This window comes from Euprymna scolopes, chromosome 16, assembly GCF_053919585.1.
Source record: "Euprymna scolopes isolate OS-2025 chromosome 16, ASM5391958v1, whole genome shotgun sequence".
NCBI lineage: Eukaryota > Metazoa > Mollusca > Cephalopoda > Sepiida > Sepiolidae > Euprymna > Euprymna scolopes.
In genome coordinates this window covers 72,717,534-72,736,815 of record NC_136497.1, presented here as the reverse complement: position 1 = coordinate 72,736,815, position 19,282 = coordinate 72,717,534, and the positions used below count along the sequence as shown (strand labels likewise).

Here is a 19,282-nt window from a genome sequence, read left to right as displayed (position 1 = left end):
ACCCCTTAGTAGCCCTTTTTACCGGATGTAAACCGGTTAAAAGGTTTTTCCACGTGTCTGAATATCCTATATAAAATGTCAAGTTTGTAGATCAAAAATTCGTTGAGTATATAGGTTGAGAAGAGTTTCAAATCCACTATTAGATTTTGGTTCGATAAAATGTGCCAAATATCAGATTTATTTTTGGAAACAAAATTGAAACTTGAGCAATCTTGTTTAATTCGTGTTGCGTAACTATGGATCAAATTTACTCCAATTCGAAAATATTTCAAGTTTGAAACAGAACAAATCTTAAAATACTTCCAAAAACTAAAATTATTGATGGTCTATGGTTAAAATTTAATCACAATCATAGGTATATGAATTTTTACGAAGGGCTTCAATTTCTCAAACGCTTTGACTAAACTAAACTACATATAGTCCATAATACCCACCATTACGCCTAACAATTGCGTTTCAAGATGATCGATTAATTAATTTTAGAATTTACCACTCCCAGACTCACAAACGTATACACAAACCTAATTTTATATATATATATATATATATATATATATATATATATATATATATATATATATATATATATATATATATATATATATATATATGTATGCATTTTTTTAAGTTGTTGCTTAATCAATCTTTAGGGTTTAGATGCTTTTAGGGCACGGCCTAAGAAAATAAATAATTCAATATAAGCATCTGAATGACGAACACAATAATTTCATAAAATGTAACATAGGTTTGTTAAGGAGAATGTGTAACGGGTGATATGTTCCTGGGCAAAAGCTGGACTCCGGCTCCCTGGTGTCATCACGGTAGTTATTCCAGTGGAATTGTCAATACCGTTTTAAATAACACCGGGGTGGAGAGAGCGAAGAAAAAGGGTCCGTTCCGTTTGGTGTCTCTCTCAGTAAGGGAGAGTTCTTATTCTTCAAACCGGATGCTGGCAGAATTCCTTAGGGGATAGAAGGGATCAATGCGCCGTACCTCTGATTGGTCAGTATGTGGCCAAACAGCACATGGGGAGAGGCATTTATCCGTGAAAGAAAAAAGTTCCAGTTCTTCCTGCTACAAATGCGCCTTTTATCTTTTGTTTTATTTCTTTTTTTTTAATCAAAAATTTATCTATCAACCTTGCTAATTGCATTTAAAGATAGTCGTTCGAATGTTACACACCAGAGACTTATTATACGCAGTGCTTTATCCGTGTGTAAGTGCTTTTATAGTGATAGAGAAAGAAAGAAAATGGGTTGGAACTGGGCACGACAAAAAGTAAGTAAATCATTATAAAAGAAAACAGTAAAAAAAGTTTTTGAATTTTTTAAACGAACATTGATCATTTGTATTCCGATTATTCGGACTACTGTCCTCACCTTGAGTGTGAGTCCTATAACGTTTCGGACCGTGTGCATGGGCCCGGGGCGTAATGGATAACGTACAAAGCGCCACTCTTCTGGAGATTGAAGGTTCAATCCTCAGTGCGGGCGATACTAAGTGTCCCATCGCGAATTATTTAAAACTTCTACCCAGTCATGGCTGACAGAACGAGAGAAGACTGGATTAAATAAAGGGTTTCGTTCGGAATACCTTACAGATTCCCGAGTTCGACAAGATACACCTTACATCGGCCGAAATGTTGAAAGAATCATATTCAAGATGAGAATACAAATGAAAAACTCTTCACGCCGAGTAGCTATTTTAAGTTCTGTGATTAAAAATCCATTGCCAATACATAGGACGTTGCTCAGTTGGTAAAGTCGTTTCTCTCCGCCCCCCCTTTTTTTTGTTCGTTTGTTGTTGTTATTTTTGCCAAATGTAACTAGAAAACAAACAGCTGGTCGCGTATAACATTTCAGTACTTGTAAAGAATTTCAATACTCTTATTGCGAATTCCGAGTCATTCCCGGAAACGGCCAAAGCAGTTTACGATTTAATACTAATGTAAACGTTCGCATCGTCGTTTTTTTTTTTTTATATATATATTTTTTTTATATTTTTTTTATATATATATATTTTTATATCCTGCTTTCAAGCCGTATAATTGCTTCGGCTGTTTCTGAGCTGGATTCGGGATTCTCCATTAAAATACCGAAATCGTTTCGATACCCACTCATTACAAGTATCAATGTTGCTTGAAAGTCCCATCACAAAAATGTATTTCATACAACAAAAGTTGCGCGTGTTTGATTTTCAAAAATACAGATTAAATATAACACATTTTACACTAAAACTAGTAATTAATGTCTGATCGGCACTGTGACTGTGAAGGCTTTAATCTTGCTTTCGAATTTCGAACGGTCAGTTTTGTATGAATAAAACGCCCAGACAAGAATGTGTGTGGTACGTAACTTTCATCACATTTACTTCATTATTATTATTTAATTATTATTTAAATCAAAGGAAACTTATGCAGAATACGGACCGTGCGGAAATAATAACGTTTTTACTTAGAAAGCCATTGTTAAGTTTGGAAGTGTGTTTTACAACTTTTCTGTTATTTCACCTAACAATTTAATAAACAACGAAAAGTACCGTAAAATTTAATTCAACTTGAAAATTATATCTAAAAATAGTACGGGCCCCTATTTTACATAAATACCAAATCAAAAATAAAAGAAAGGAAAACTCAATCACTTTTTTTTTAATCCTATAAAGAAACAACAAAATGTAAACATTGTTGTTTTTTTTTAAATTATTTTTTCTCTTCTCTAAACTCTGCGCCCGGGCAACGCCGAGTAAATCCAGCCAGTTATGGATAAAAAACATGGCCGACTTGTTTATATGTATTCGAATTAAGATCGCTTTCGAAATGTGAAAATGATTTTTAAGCCTTTAAACTGCCTATTAGAAAAGCATTTCGCCATGTGAATTGAATTTTAAAAGGAATTAAGGATTATGGTTAATTTTCTGCTTCTAACCCAAAAATGAAAAACGTGAATTGTAACACGCGTCCCTGTCATATCAAAGAGCAGAGCTAGCTACGCATCTCTCTCTCTCTCTCTCTCTCTCTCTCTCTCTCTCTCTCTCTCTCAGCATTTCTTCTTGGTAGCAAGATTAATGAGTAAATAGTAAAAGTTAGTGACAGCACAGATTTTACTATCGATACGATGGAGAGGGTAGTGGGCGGGCAATACTTATTTCATTTACTCCGTTATAGGTTTTTTTTTTTTGTTTTGTTTTTTTGCATCTACGTTATGCAGAATATCAGCAGCAGCTACAAGCAAAAAAAAAAGCATAATCACGAACATCATCATCAACAATCTGAGTAACTTTATTATCGTGACTATCATCAGCATCGTAATAGGCAGGGATTAAGCGGCAGAATCTTCAAACATCAGCAGCAGCAGTAGTCAGTGCTTTTTAGATCACTATTACTGCAACTACAAAAGATTTTTATCGTTATATTAGTATGAATAGTTGTAAAAAAAAAACATTATTCAGTTCACACACATTTAGAGATTTAAACGTATTTATGATTTCATTTTTTTAACGAAGTTCTACATTAAATACTTTTTTCTAACATACGAGAAAAAAGATATTTGTTTTTACTTAACTTATATTCGTATATACGGTTTTTGTTTTCTTTTTTATTTGCAATCGAAACGGAAACAGAACACATCTACCATCTCTTCTTTTTTTCCTAGCTCTTGTTATTCATTCATTTATTCGTCTATATGTGCGTGTGACGCTGTGTTTCTGTTTATTTTTTTATTATTATCAATGTGTGCGGTATGCAATTATATATGTATGCGGAAAAAAAAACGTACTTAATTAACGCATACAACGAGACGCATAGACACACGCACATACCAATCCAATACCCATTTATGCGATTACAATATTCAATAAGTTATATTGCAGGTGCTACGTTCATGTTAAAAAAAAAAAGGTAATAGTAAAAAGAAAAGAAAGAAATTACCTTAAACAAAAGGTGTAATATACTCCAATTTCAATTTAAAACTTTAAAAGGTAAGAAAGTATTTTATTTATTTATTTAAAACGTTATTAGTTTACGGTCGGTGGACTTCATATGCGCAGACACAATTCAGTTCTTTTAATTTCATGTTTTTTTTGGGGGGGGGTAATTTTTTTCGCTAACACTTTAAAAAGAATTATCCTTTATTATATTTATGGTTTCTTTTCTTTTTTTTTTTTGTTATTGTACCGCGTAATAATTATCCCCCCCCCCAAAAAAAAAACTATCCAATATTTCACGTGTCTGACTGTCGGTCTGTTTCTCGCCTATGCGTAACTTTGTACTTTTGCAGTTTACGGGGCGTGCTATTATTTGGATTGGATTTTCAAGTTCAATTCTATTACTATACGGTATCTTTTTAATTAGATTGTTGGGTGCAAGTACATTAAAGCCCCTCTCCCAGTGAGTTTCTAAATAATAACGCTATTATTTCAGCACGGTCCGCAAACAGCACAAGTACCCGTGACTTTTACAAATACAGAATTTTCTTTTTTTTTAATATTTATTAAAGATAAAAGAAATAAAATAAAACGAAGTTTTAAACCCCCTATTGAGAAAAATTGTAAACGTTATTGATCCCTGCTGAAATAATGACGATTATTATTTAGTAAGCTATTCTTAACATGGGGAGGATGTTTTGTACCTTTTCTGTACTTTAACCTTACAATTTATACATATAAAACTTTAACTTGAAAATACTATTTAAAAAAAAAGCGCAGATCAATAAGTGCACTAGCACCCTCCACTATGCAGTGCACTGCACCCGGCTATATGTCATCACCGGACAACACTGGGCAAATCGAGCCAGTTTGTTTGGCTTTTCTGCACTATCTGACCCGCGCTATTTTAAAATATAACATTTTCAAGTTAAATTCAAATTTTTCGATTTCTTTTTTTTTTTTTTTTTTTATTAAATTATTAGGTGACAGTAGAAAAATAGTTACAAAACACCGTTGCCTTTCCCCATGTTAAGAATGGCGTTCTAAATAATAACGCTAATATTTCAGCGCGCAGGTCAAATAGTGCATAAATACCGTTTATTTTTGTCATTATTTTTGCAATCTCTATCGAATTAGGGACCTCGGATTTTTTTTTCCGGTTTTATATGTACTAATATATAGAGAGAGCGAGAGTAGACTAGAAGGACTCGTTTAAATTTAAGAACACGTGTTTAATTTTTTTACTTAAAGTGAGTCGAGCGGTTTAAAAAAAAAAATAGCGCGGATCAGATCACTCACTACATTAACACCCATAAAATCAATGTTAAAATCAACTAATTGAAATAGTTTTAATAAGAGCAATCAAGATTTTGAAAAAAAATGCATTGACATGTTATTTATTAGTATTTGTTTTGATCTATCTAGACCTTACTTAACATATATTCAGTTTTTGTTGTTTTGTGCACGCGCGTGTAATAATGTTTCTAAAAACAGTGTTCTCATTATTTGTGGAAAATCTTTTATATTTTTATTTTTCGAGACATTTATTTATGTATTTATTTTTATTTATCACAATTAGAAATTGCATACAGATTAATCGTTTGGAATGTATTTGAACAATTTAGAAGCCACAAAAAATTCTACAATATGGATTGGAAATTTTTTCTCGCACGTTCACTAATATATATATATATATATATATATAATGTGTGTGTGTTTCTTTCCTTCTGTGTTTACTGTTTGTGACTGATTTGATTCTAATCTCATTTACTTACCACCCACAAGGGCAACGACAGAGACAAGGTCGATTTTTACTTAGGGGGAGGGGCGAAAAAATTGGAAGAGGCACTTTGGATTTGTACTCTTTTTATTGCCTCGGTCTAGGAAGATTTCTCCTGGTAGGATAGAATAAGTTTAATTTCATGTTTTTACTATGTGGTTATTTTTGGTTTGTAATATTTTTAGTCTTTTGTGATCTGAAAACTCCATTTATCCACTGCAAAATCTGGTCCCAATTCTGTAGAAACACCTTGTTTTTTTCCTTTTTAGAAACACAGCCGGTATAAAATTAAAAATCCCTTCTTTTTTTTTTTTTTAATCTGACTGATCGATGTAATTATCGTTTAAGAAATAATGGCGAACCAGAACGAATCACCTTAACCGGTATTCCGCTGTTGATATTTTTCTACGACCTAACTCAGCATAGTATAAACACCCCCAACCCACCATGTTAAGAACGGCTTTCGGAATAAACACCCCTCCAACCTCGAAAACTATATTACATATTAAAACTTAAATACATATAAAAAAAAGTGCTAATGCACTTACTAATCCGCGCTATTTTTTAAATCGTATTTCCAAGTTTAATTAAAGTTTTGTTTTTTTATTCAATTGTAAGGTTAAAGTACAGAATAGTTACAAAACACCCTCCCCTCCCCATGTTAAGAATGGCTTTTCAAATAATAACGTTATTTCAGCACGGATCAATAAGTGCATGAGTACCCAAAAAAATTATGTGAGGGTGATACTAGTTTAGGTCTGCCGAAATTTTTATTTAAAACTTTATAAATCGATTTTAAGCGAGGGATTGGGGCTTATTAATGGTAAGGAGCTATGTGGGTTTGGGTATCTGATATTGTATGTTTTCAGTTTTTTTTGTTTTTGTTTTTTTAAATAGCGATATTTATATTAAAAAAAAAAAAAGTCTTGATATCAATAATCAGTCCAAATTCACAAAAACAAAAATTGTGCGTGTGTTCTCGGCCGGTCGGGGGGTGCATGAGTTAAAGAGATACCGACACGCAGACTACGAAATCGGCAAGTTGAATTCAGATCCAGATGGATAGATTAAGCCCTGATATAAAATTATTGGGCGAGGTATGAACCTCCATAGCCCTCTCGCATATACAGGTACAAGAAAAAAAAAAATTAGACACAAAGTCGGTTTTGTAATGTGGGATATCTACCCCCACCACGATAAACGCACCGGAAGAAAGCGAGCACAATGAGTGGATTAAACATTAAAAATCTCTCAGTCTAGAACGATTTCTCGTCCTCTGGAGACAGAACAGATAATACACTTTGATCCTAGCTGGAAAGTCGGACAGTGTCTTTATGAAATATTTATGATAGAAAAAAACTTAGCGTTTCCGCTTTCTAATATCTAAGATCCTAAAAAAATGGTTGGCATACCATAAAATACGTCAAAGTTCGACAGTTTCTATTTAATTTGTCTCTCTTCGCAAAGACCAAGCAATACAAGCTCTCCTTAAAAAGGGGGGGCAATCTGGTGTGATAAAAATAAAAATTGCACCAGAAAATATGGATGTCTTCTCTTCCGACAGAGAACAGATAAGATAAAACAACTTGATCTTATTCCGAAAATCAAGACTTCAAATCTTTTTTTTTTGTTTCGTCTAAATGAAGGTTATATATGAGAAAGAGAGAAAAAGACGAGAGATAAGTTTGATATATATCCGATCCAACAACGCTCTAACCAAAATAATTAATAGTAGAGCTGAGATATATATATATATATGTGTGTGTGTGTATGTTTATTCAAGTTTTAAAATATCCAAAAGTAAAAACTATTGAATTCCACATTCAATTTAAGTAAGCAAAATTATTATTAGTCGCGACAATAACTCTACTGTTTCAATCTAAAAAGACTTCATTCTCACCTAGGACTAGTCTGTTTTTTATCTCCCGGTGAAGTCTTTTTAGACTGAAACAGTAGATTTATTGTCGCGACTAATGGTAATTGTGTGTGTGTGTATGTTTCTGGCTTACACCAATGAGCCGATGTTTCGATATGTTCGGTCGCCTCAGAGTTCGTCTATCATTAAACAGTTCAATAACTATTGGCTATCAAGAGGTCACACAGACCGAAATCTCGACTTGTCGATCTAAGCCAGTAATAATACACACACATGACACTACTTTATATTCTTGTTTCTGTCAGCGGAGAGCCGGCGTCCATTCAAGAAAGAGCATGAAAACAATATAAAAAAAAAAGAAAAAAAACAAAACTCCGACTCCTTTCCTCCAACAGCAAAAGTGCAGAAAACATGCTCGCACCTAGTTAACCTACCGAATTTACTATATCTTGCCTTTCCTATTCACCTACATTTGAAGATACTGACTTTAATACTTACTATATTTTACCGGTGCTACAAGAAAATGCCACTTAAACTATTGCTTGCTGAAGATTTTTTTTTTTTTTTTTTTTTTTAGAAATGAATTTTTTAAAGCCTGTTTAATCGCCATTTCTCCAATTTCCATTGACCGTGTGCGGGTGTGCTAAATCTGCACTACTGTGCGTGTATTAGTAATACACTGTATTATTACTGTATCTACGTATCGGAAAGGTGAAGAAATAAGCATGATAGTGAATGAGACCATGTTTTTTTTTTGTTTTTTTTTTCTTTTTTGTTTTTTCTTTTTCTTTCTTTCTTTTTCTTTCTTTCTTTTTTGTTTTTTCTTTTTTCTTTCTTTCTTTTTTGTTTTTTCTTTTTTGTTTTTTCTTTTTTGTTTTTTCTTTTTTGTTTTTTCTTTTTTGTTTTTTTGTTTTTTCTTTTTTTTTTGTTTTTTTGTTTTTTTTTTCTTTTTCTTTCTTTTTTGTTTTTTCTTTCTTTTCCTTTTCTTTCATCATTTTCATTTTTTTTTTCTTTTCTCTTTTCTTTTTTATCTTTCATGGTTTGGATTTTATTATTTAGTTTCTGGGGTTTCCTGCTCAGAAAAGAAAGCTTGTATCCTACCAGATTCTTTTTTTCTTTTTGGTTTCTTATCCGTTGTTACTCAGTAATAATGTTACTGTCCCCTCATTAAATACGGAAAAAAAAAATTAAACATTTTTTTCTTCTGTTTCTTTCCTTTCCGGTGGTTTACTATCCCTCCTCCCTTTTTCTTTTCGTTCCCTTCATGTTTTTCATTCTTTCTTACCCCTTTTCTTTCTTTTTCTCCTTCTCCCTCTTTCTCAAGTTACTTTTCTTTTTGGTGTCCCTTTCTCTCGTATATCTCTTTCCTTTCTTTCTGAAATCGAGATTTACATACATACATACATACATACATACATACATACGTGGTTGTGTGTATGTGTGATTATCGAACCTTATAAAGTTCACACCCAACGGTCCTACTCGGCCACCGATGTTTCTTCTTCCCTCAAAAAGTAAAACTGATTTCCTATCGTTACCTGATAATATTAAACAAGAGGAAAAACGTGTCAACCTTAAAGATTCTTCTGTTATTGTCGACTCGAGTTTCAATGAAAAAAATAAATAAAATCAATAGAATCCAAACTTAATAAACAAACAGCCATTGTACAGGTAGTCGATGCAAGTGCGTGTCCACCTATAAAATCGAATCTCTTTGTTAAAGAAATAAAACGTCCTGATTTTGGATGTGTTTTTTTTTTTCTCTATCGGATCTCGAGTTGCTCCGTTCATACACGCGCGCGCACACACGTACACACACACTAGGTTAAAGGTATTCACGAGAGATAACTAATGAATTTAAAGATGTTACTGTGAGTGCTCAATAAAAGAAGAGCAAGATATATTTTATTAATATAAACAAATTTATATGGTCGCGACATGCTAATGTTTCGGACAAATGGTCGGTTAAAACCAGAAGTCCTCGTCAGGCGATTTAATAAATGATTGCTTTCCACAGAAGAAATTAGTCCTCCTTGCCAGGAAGTTATATACCGAATCAGATGTGATTTTGAAAAGTCAGTGAACCTGATGAGAACATATTGGCCTGAAAATGCTCTAGCAGCCCAGTCGAAATTCCCGAAAACGTTGCATCGGGCGATTATTAATAAACTCCTCGCAGAGGCCTGAGAAAGTGGATCTTCTAGGACTGAACAAGTCCATAACTCAGCCCGACCACAACAGTTATTGTCTGTGTGTGTGTGTGTGTGTGTGTGTGTGTGTGTGTGTGTGTATATATATATATATTACACACACTTCGTTGGTTTCTGTCGTTCTGGACTTCTTGCTTCAATATTGGTTCAGGGAAAACGTGGTTGCTGATTGTGCAACGCTTTCTTTACGACTTCTCGTACAGGTAACTTTACTTACAGACATATCCATTGTCTCCCAAGACGCCTTTTTGGATGGTCATTTTTTTTTTCTGGTGAATCTTGCTGTCACCATTTACTCCCCCCCCCTCTATTCGAAGGAAAATTTAGGCACAAAGTTTGTTTTTTTAGTTGTAGAACATACAGCTCTTAAAAAAAAAAAAAAAAAAAAAAAAAAAAAAAAGTGTCATTCTGGATTGTTTGGACAAAAATTAAAATTGACTCAGTCTGGAAGGACTTAACTGATAGCCACTCTGCATCATGGAAAACAATTATACGGAATGAATGCACATGTTATCCGTTCAAACGAGTTCATTTTCCTTTGGCAATTTCTGGCTCTTGCTTGGAAACTCCCATTGACTACCTCGCCCAATTTTATTTATATTTTTCGCCTTAAAATATAGTTATATATGTAAAAATGTATTAAGTTAAAGTTGTTTTTTTAGAGGGGGGGTATTGTTTTTTTTATTTTCAATCAATAAAACAATTTCGTTATTTTTTAAGGCAACTTCATTTGTCGAAAAAAAAAAAAAAAAAAAAACTAACGGATGCTGTGCTGGAGATGTGTCCGTTCACTTTGCGCATTCAACGACGAAACTGCTGTTTCTATTTACCTGTCTCCCTCACCCCACGGAGCAGAATTAGGTTTTAATGTAGGGAAAATTCAGCTCCACCAGATAGCAGGAATCTGGATTGGGATAAAAATTTAAATTGTCTCGGTCTAGAAAGATTTCTCTTCGCAAACCAAAACCAGAAGGTATATCTTCGCTAAGAAATTGCTGTCAAACGAACGAACAGCACATCTTATTACGATACTTGGACACACCAACAACGTTTGATCTGAAATAAATCTACGTGCGTCTTTCTTTCTCACTCTACTTGTGACCGACAATCGTGTAAATGTCGCCTTTTTCTCATTTATTTCAACAAAGAGTACACACTCTACATCAAAAATGACAGAAAAAAAATTGTCCTACACCAGCGTTCGCGTAAATCGACGAAGTTAAAATAAGACAAAGAAAATGGAAAGTTAGAAGAAAAAACGTCTAAATCTGTATAGAAAGCGAAAAGAAGAAAACGGAAATAGATTTGCTGTTTCAATTTCCCCCCAAACCTATGACATTGATTTGTCTAGTAGTCTTTTACTCGCTTTGTGACGAGACGGATATATATAATATTACTCTTTATTACAGAGTGGGTGCGTGTTTATAAAAAAAACTACTTTCCTTTCATACACAAATGATAAAACGATAGCTAAAGAAAAATGTTTCGTAAATTTTTACTAAAATTAATGGTATAGGATTAAAAAAAAAAAAGTTAATAAATGCAAGCACAGACTCGATTGTCTCCCTATGCGGTCACTATTCCTTGACTAATATAAACAACTGTTACTCGTAATTTTATTAGATTTAGGAAACAAAAACTAATTGCATTTTTAGATTAAAAGTGACATTTTAGTTCATTTGAAATCATTCGTGAAATCCTTCAACTAGGTCCCTTTTTGGGGGGAGGGGCGGTGATCACCAGTACTTGTTATATATGAATAACAATTAAGAATAAAAAAATATATATATATTTGGAGTAAAAATAATCGTTTCTGAATTTTTTTTTGAGATAAGGATTTATAATTCGTATTATTTAAACTGTTTTTTTTTTCATCTCGAGTGTGTTTGTTGTTTTTTTTGTTTGTTTGTTTGTTTGTTTTTTGTTGTTGTTTGTTTTTTCACAATGTTTCGGCCGATGTAACAGTCGGCCTTCTTCAAGTTTATCTTTTCGAACTTGGGAATGTGCTCGCAATTTCGAACAAAATTCTCTATTTAATCCGCAGAATAGCATGCTTTCGTTGCGTCAGTCCAACGTATTTCACACTTGTATTTTGATTACCACCCGCATTTCCACCCTCAGAAGTGTAACTTACAACTGAATTTCTCCAGGTAGTACTTGTAAATTAACTAATATATTTAAAAAGAAGAAAAAAACAAAACATTTTTGAACTCTATGAAAATAAACCAGAAGTTACCCGAAGAATCAGACTATATCAATTATCCGCGTTCCCGTTCGTCGTTATCGCCGCATTTACAATTTTCTAAAAAACTAATGAAGCGATTTTAAGAAAAGAAGGGAACGAACAGTGACAAGACCCGTGTCTTTTCCGATTAATGCAGGTGTCAAAAACATTACGAAGACTATTATAATCTGCCCTTTACCATGTAAGTGATAATGCGGTGCTTATTCATATTAGCACTTATGGCGATAAACAAAAATGAAGAAAAAAAAATTATCGTGTATCTACTTGTCATGAAAATAAGATAGCATATTCCAAAAATCAAAAAAAAAAAAATTTTTTTTCTTTTTTACCGATAAAGTGAAGGCCGGGGCCATGTAAATATTCTTTAGAAGGGTCTTTTCATATAAGTTTTGTTTTTAACTTATCCTTCTAAAATAATGTTTTCATTATTTGGAAACTTTTTGTTCTGAAAATTTTTTTTTAAAAAATACGTTATGTTAATAAATTGTTTGGTTTTAAATCATATGTTTCGATTGTCTTTCCGGCATTATCAAAAAAAATTCAAATGAAAGTCGGTTGTCTGCCCTTGATTCCTTCATAACCCCCCTCCCCCTCCGTAAAATTGACAAAGAATAATGTTTGATTTTCTTGAATTGAAAACAAACTACTTGAATACTTTTTTGAATATTTCATCTTCCTTACGTGATTTTTTTGAATATTTCATATTCCTTCCGTGCGGGTATGTACGTCCTACATACTTTTCTGTATTTCCTTTCTTTTAATTGCTGCCCTAAGAGCCAATCTTAATTAAGTACAGGTAATACAATTACAAATTACAGATAAATGCTTGCTCTCTCTCTCTCTCTCTCTCTCTCTCTCTCTCTCTCTCTCTCTCTCTCTCTCTCTCTTTCTCACACACACACACACACACACACACACACATATGCACATATTTTAACGTGCGAATGTCACTCATAAAAAAAAGTGATACAAGTGTTAACTTCAGCATTTTAAGATTATTATTAATAATAGTGTCAAATAACTGAGGCTAGTTAGATACTGCTAGTGCTACGGTAATACATAATCCCGAAATACCCTACGCGGCGGCACTGATCCGGGGTTGCCGGTGTCGGTAACTTTCTCCAGATTTTCCTAGTTCGTTTATTCTCATTTCCACTGGTTCTCCCGTACAAGCCGGGATTCATATTGGCACCATTCTGACAACCTACTGCGTGTCTTTAACCCTTATCGCTTTCCTTGTTGAAATGAGATATATTCCTGCCCTGCATGGCCTTAAAAAAATGGACTTTCCCGGGCATTACCTTCCACTTCGGTAGTTGCAAGGTAACGATCGCTGTGGAATGCCGACGGATCCATCCTAAGCTAGTTTTTCGTAACCGATCAAAGTGTCCCTCGAAGCCAGAGGCGGGGAAGGGGGTTGTCTCCCAGTCTTGTGGCACAGCTTGCTGCAGTCGGAAGCAGGAAAGTTCCGAGGTTGTATTAGTTTAAATTTTACGATCTGTCCCGCGTGTTCATTTTACTTAGAAAATTAAGCGCTTATTCAAATTGGCACTTATGACGGCAATTTAAAAAGAAAATACAAAAAAGTCTGTATGGTGTAGTGGTGTACCAGAAACGAAACGAAGATGAAATATTCCAAAAATCACATAATTTGATCAAGTGTGTGTGTGTGTGTGTGTGTATATATATATATATATATATATATATATATATATATATATATATATATAGTGTGTGTGTGTGTGTGTTTTAATTCAAGCAAATAAAATTGTACGACTAAGCAAGTCGTAGTGTTTTCGTCGGCCATCATGAAAATCGATGATATAAAAAGGGGGGGCAATTTAAATCGAAGTTTAGAGGTAAAAAATAAGCCTTATGTTCAATGCAGATTAGTAGTAAAATCGCTTAAGAATCGTATTTTTTATTTTCTTAGTTTTAAATAAAACTACTTGATCGATTTACGTGATTTTTGGAATATAACATCTTTGTTCCGTAACAAGTACGGACATCATGCAGACTTTTCTGTATTTTCTTTACTTTTAATTGCCACTATAAGTGCCAATCTGAATAAACAAAGTTCATCTTAAAAACAGAGGCACTTTTAACTATAATAATGTTTGTGAAATAAATACGGCGCGGCTTTGTGTCAATCTGGCCTAAATTTTGATTCCGTCAAATTTCGATTTTTTTTTTGTTTTGTTTTTTACAATAATCGATATTTCGTTTTCAATTTGTCGCAAAAAATTTATTTAACAAATGTTAAAAATGTTTATAAAATTGGATAATGTTTTATAAATAATAAAAAAAAAAAATTATTCACAAATCTGTATTTCTACTAGTGGGAAAACTCGTATTGCCAATTGAGAGGGGCATTTGAGCACTCAGCGGCGTTACTGCTATTTTCGGCTACTCATTTTTGACAATGACGCTGAAAGTAAACGGTAAAAAAAAAAAAAAAAAAAAAAAAAAAACGGACACTACGTTTTATTATCATCGGCAATCATTACTATTGACAACATACATTATTTGGCATGAAATATTGCTAGTAAGTTAATCAATCTGTGTTCACCTATTTGTGACTTATTTGCGTCAAAAATAAATATTTACTAGGAATTAAAAAGACCGCTGCGCTAAAGTTACCGTAAATATCGATTTTGAGCAGAATCGACACCGTAGGTTAGAGTAAGATCGATAACATAAATTATTGGCTTAACAAAAATGACTACTGTTCTCAGAATCGATACTTAAGGTAATTTATAACTTTATTCGATTGGCAAAATTTTAAAATAATTGTAAAGAAATGAAGCATAACGGAAATTCAGTCGACTAAAATAAGATGGAAAACGGGGTGAGGAAAAAGAAAAAAAAATGGGAAGTTACATGTAACAATTCAGTATTTTAACGATCTTGTTTTTAATCGACTTATTTATTTTACTGAATTGTACATTTGTTACATGTAACTTCCCCCATTTTTTTTTCTTTTTCCTCACCCCGTTTTCCATCTTATTTGAGTCGACTGAATTTCCGCTATGGTTTATTTCTTATATATATATATATATATATATATATATATATATATATATAATTTAAATTTAATTAAATACACATTTTAAAGAGAAGGTATGTAACCGTTAAAAGCAATTCTATATTTTTAGTCAAACTTTTAAATAAAGGGAATACCTGCTTCCTACTTGCAAGATGAAGTCAGCTTAACATGGGAGTGTAATCCAGTTTCCCTGCTAGGGAACTCTGGAATGTGAACGGACTCCTCGGTATTTCCCAGTAGTGGCACCTAAAGCGGACCGACACTAAATCGCTACGACAACCACTTTCTTGAAAAGGGGAGGTAATACCTAAAAGGGTGGCTTTCCAGGCTCGAACTAATCAATAGGTGATTTTGGCATAATAGCGAACTCGAGACATATAAAAAGATTGTAGACCTTCAGAAGGTTGCTAACACCGCTTCCGCTTCGGTAGGGCAGGGCATACGCATGTTGTATGGGGGGGTATGGTTTAATTTACATTCGTTTTTTTTTATTTTTGCTTTTCTTAAAGTTCATTTTTGTCTTCTTACGAGGGCAACCTGAATACATGTTTGGGTTTGAATGGTTTAAATATAGGAGATAATTAGCCCCTCTCCCCAAAAAGGGGTCATACTCTGGATTGAGACCCATCTCGTTTATAAATTAAACATACCATTTATATATAAAAAAAAATGTATGGAATCGTGTGTATTCCCCCGTCTATCCTACACTTTTTCAACAGACGCTACACTTTGATCCGAAGATCCGCAGTCCGAATGTCTTGTCATCTGGATAAATATAAGTTTCACGCATGCCCGTGAGATTTTACCATACAGGAGCCAGGAAAACATAAAAACAAAGAATGTAACGAGGAAGAAATATGAACTTTGTAATTTGTAACTTTCTACTTAGGAAGAACACTTAAAAATGATTGAACGTGAAGATATATCGGAAGATAAAAATGGGGGGGGGGCGATGTTGTAAAAGAAATTGTTCGCCTTTTTCGATCCTTGTTTTTCGCTTCTTAAACTTTTTCAAAATGGGAACTTTTTCCGTTTCATCTATGTGTTTTTTAACTCACCAAGTGAATTGCACTGGTACATTTCGATACTCGTACGAAACGAACGATCGTAAATGAATTGCTTCTAATCTATTGATAAATATTGGATAAAGTACTTATATTTTTCAATGAAATTTTCTATTCTTCTGGCCACCCTTTTATATTTACCTAGTCATCCATTGCGTTTTGTACTTTTGTATATATCTATTTCTACGTTTGATCGAAAAATCATCAATCTATCGCAACCTATATATATATATATATATATACTAGCAGTTCAGTCCGGCTTTGCTCGAGTCTTATGTATTGTTCATAACTTACATATTAAATAGTTTTACCCGTGTCCAGGTAATCTAAATCTAAAATTTCAAGTGTTTATACCCAAAATTGGCGGAGGAGTTTGGTAGAGTCTGCAAAGATCAACTCTTTCAACTTTGACCTATTGGCAGCCAAATTTTAGCCCGACAACTGATTAAAAAGCTTAATACACGTCTGAATACCCTTTATGTAAAATTTCAAATATCTAAACCCAAAATTGGCTTAATAGTTTGTTAGAGACTACAGAGGTCAATTTTCTTTCTTTCTTTTTTTTTTAAACTTTGACCCCTTAACATTTATTGTTTTGGGCTCAAATCAAATTAAGTGTTTAAACCCAAAATTGGCGGAGTAGTTTGGTAGAGTTTTCAAAGGTCAAATCGCTGAACTTTGACTCCTTGACAGCTAAAGTTCTGGCCGAAAACCGATTAAAGATTTTTCAAAATCTCACTACCCCTTATGTCAACCCTGGAGTTTGTTGATTGAAAATTGACAGTAGTTTGGTAGGGAAATACACACACACACACACACACACACACACACACACACACGAACCCACACATATACACTTTCACTTTTATAGATATATACACACACATAGATACGCGCACACACACATATATGCATGCACACATATACGTATATGTACACATACATACATAGATACACACAAAAATATATATACACGCACACACACATATATATATATATATACATAGACACACACACATACATATATACACACACATATATATACATACACACACGCATATATATATACACACACATATATATACATACACACACGCATATATATACACACACACACATATATATACACACACACACACACACACATATATATATATATATATATATATATATATATATATGGGTGTGAATGTCTTGTGCGTTTGGTTTGACCGTTTGAGTATGCTCTTTTTGTTTATTTGTTTTTTTTTTGTTTTTTTTGCTTGTTTGTTTTTGTTATTATTTTATTCTAGCTCGGAATGGTGCATCTTACCGGATGCTTATCTACCCACTGTTTTATACGCATTTTTTTTATTTTTATTTTATTTTTTTTTTTTTTTTTAAAGATGCTAATCGCCTTTTTAAGTGCAAATTGGTTGTATATTTTACACTTTGTTGACTGGAAGTGGGGGCGTATCAATATATATATATATATATATATATATATATATATATATATATAGGTAGGTAAATATACGTGTGTGTGTGTGTGTGTGTGTGTGTGTGTGTATCACTGTATCAATAGTGATCCATGGTTCAACTATATTCGTACTACTACTAACTCTAAGCTCTACTCTTGTATTGAGCATTGTCGAAGTAAATGCTGTAACAAATATATGCGTAATATGTTACTTTATAAGTGTGTGTGTATCAATATAATATATTTATATTTCGACGTTAATTATCTCGAACTAGTCACGTCAATTGCAATTATTTAATTACCTAATGTTTATTTTTTTATTTTTATTTTTTAACTATCCTTACATATCCACATCAGTCCGTTTATCGATGGGGCTATCTGTCAATTTTGTTTTTATTAGCCTTTGTTCCTATCAAGCGTGCCGTGGTTTGGGGCAGCTGGATTTCCCCCACATTAAAAACCGAGCTTGTGTCCAACCCTGCCATCGTGGGGAGGCAAATAAATAGGAAGTGTGCTTCTATGCTCGAATAGTTTTCGTACTTTGAAAACTTGCATTTGAAATCTTACCCTTACACGATTTTGAACACTATGGGCCACGGTTCAAAACTGTAAGGGCAATCGATGGAGGAGCAACGTCCAACACACACACACACACACACACACACACACACACACACACACACACACACATATAAAACCTCTCTCTCTCTCTCTCTCTCTCTCTCATGAGAGAGATTTTATGCGTGTGATTCCTTGGAGCTGAAAGTCAGTTTGGTGACGTATTATCGTTTGGGAAACCCTTTCGTTTTGGTGTCACTGCGTACACCTTCTATATAAAACTCCGTTCGGATAGAAGTACTTTACTAAAGTGGTTCAATGGTTGAAGCAACGGTTTGGTGAGCATAGAGATTCTGATTCGCTAACATAGGGGGAATAATGATAATATATATATATATATAAGAAATGGGAAAAATATATGATGAAAATAAAATCGAATATATTAAAATATTCATTGATCTATAAAATTCAAACAAGGAATTTTAACAATGAAAACTCCTTAATCCATGAATTTTTAAAAAATGTACTCTCCGTCAGATAAAGATCATTTAAAAAAAACTAACATACAACATGATTAGTATAAAATTATATATATATACACACACACACACACATTATATATATATACACGCACGCATTATATGTATATATATATATACGCACGCATTATATATATATATGTATATATATGCACGTATTATATATATATACGCACGTATTATATATATATATATACGCATGCATTATATATATATACGCATGCATTATATATATACGCATGCATTATATATATACGCATGCATTATATATACCCACGCATTATATATATATATATATATATACGCACGCATTATATATATACGCACGCATTATATAGATATATATATACGCACGCATTATATATATAGATATATATATACGCACGCATTATATATATATATACACACGCACGCATTATATATATGTATATATATATATATACACATATACGCACGAATTATATATATATATATATATATATATATATATATATATATACGCACGAATAATATATATATATATATATATATATATAGACGCACGCATTATATATATATATAGACGCACGCATTATATATATATA

The 19,282-nt window shown here is 33.0% G+C and overlaps 1 protein-coding gene and 1 long non-coding RNA gene across 2 annotated transcripts in view; one reads left to right on the top strand and one right to left on the bottom strand.

Moving 5' to 3' along the window:
* Window positions 1–19,282, bottom strand: part of LOC145296012 (uncharacterized) — a 116,010-nt gene that overhangs the window by 9,528 nt on the left and 87,200 nt on the right. The window lies entirely within an intron of this gene.
* The window catches only part of LOC145296011 (uncharacterized), a 476,859-nt gene continuing 461,183 nt past the window's right edge, over window positions 3,607–19,282 (top strand). Inside the window, exon 1 of the mRNA XM_080142030.1 lies at window positions 3,607–3,975. The gene's annotated coding sequence lies outside the window, so the exon portion shown is untranslated. The remainder of the gene's footprint in view (window positions 3,976–19,282) is intronic.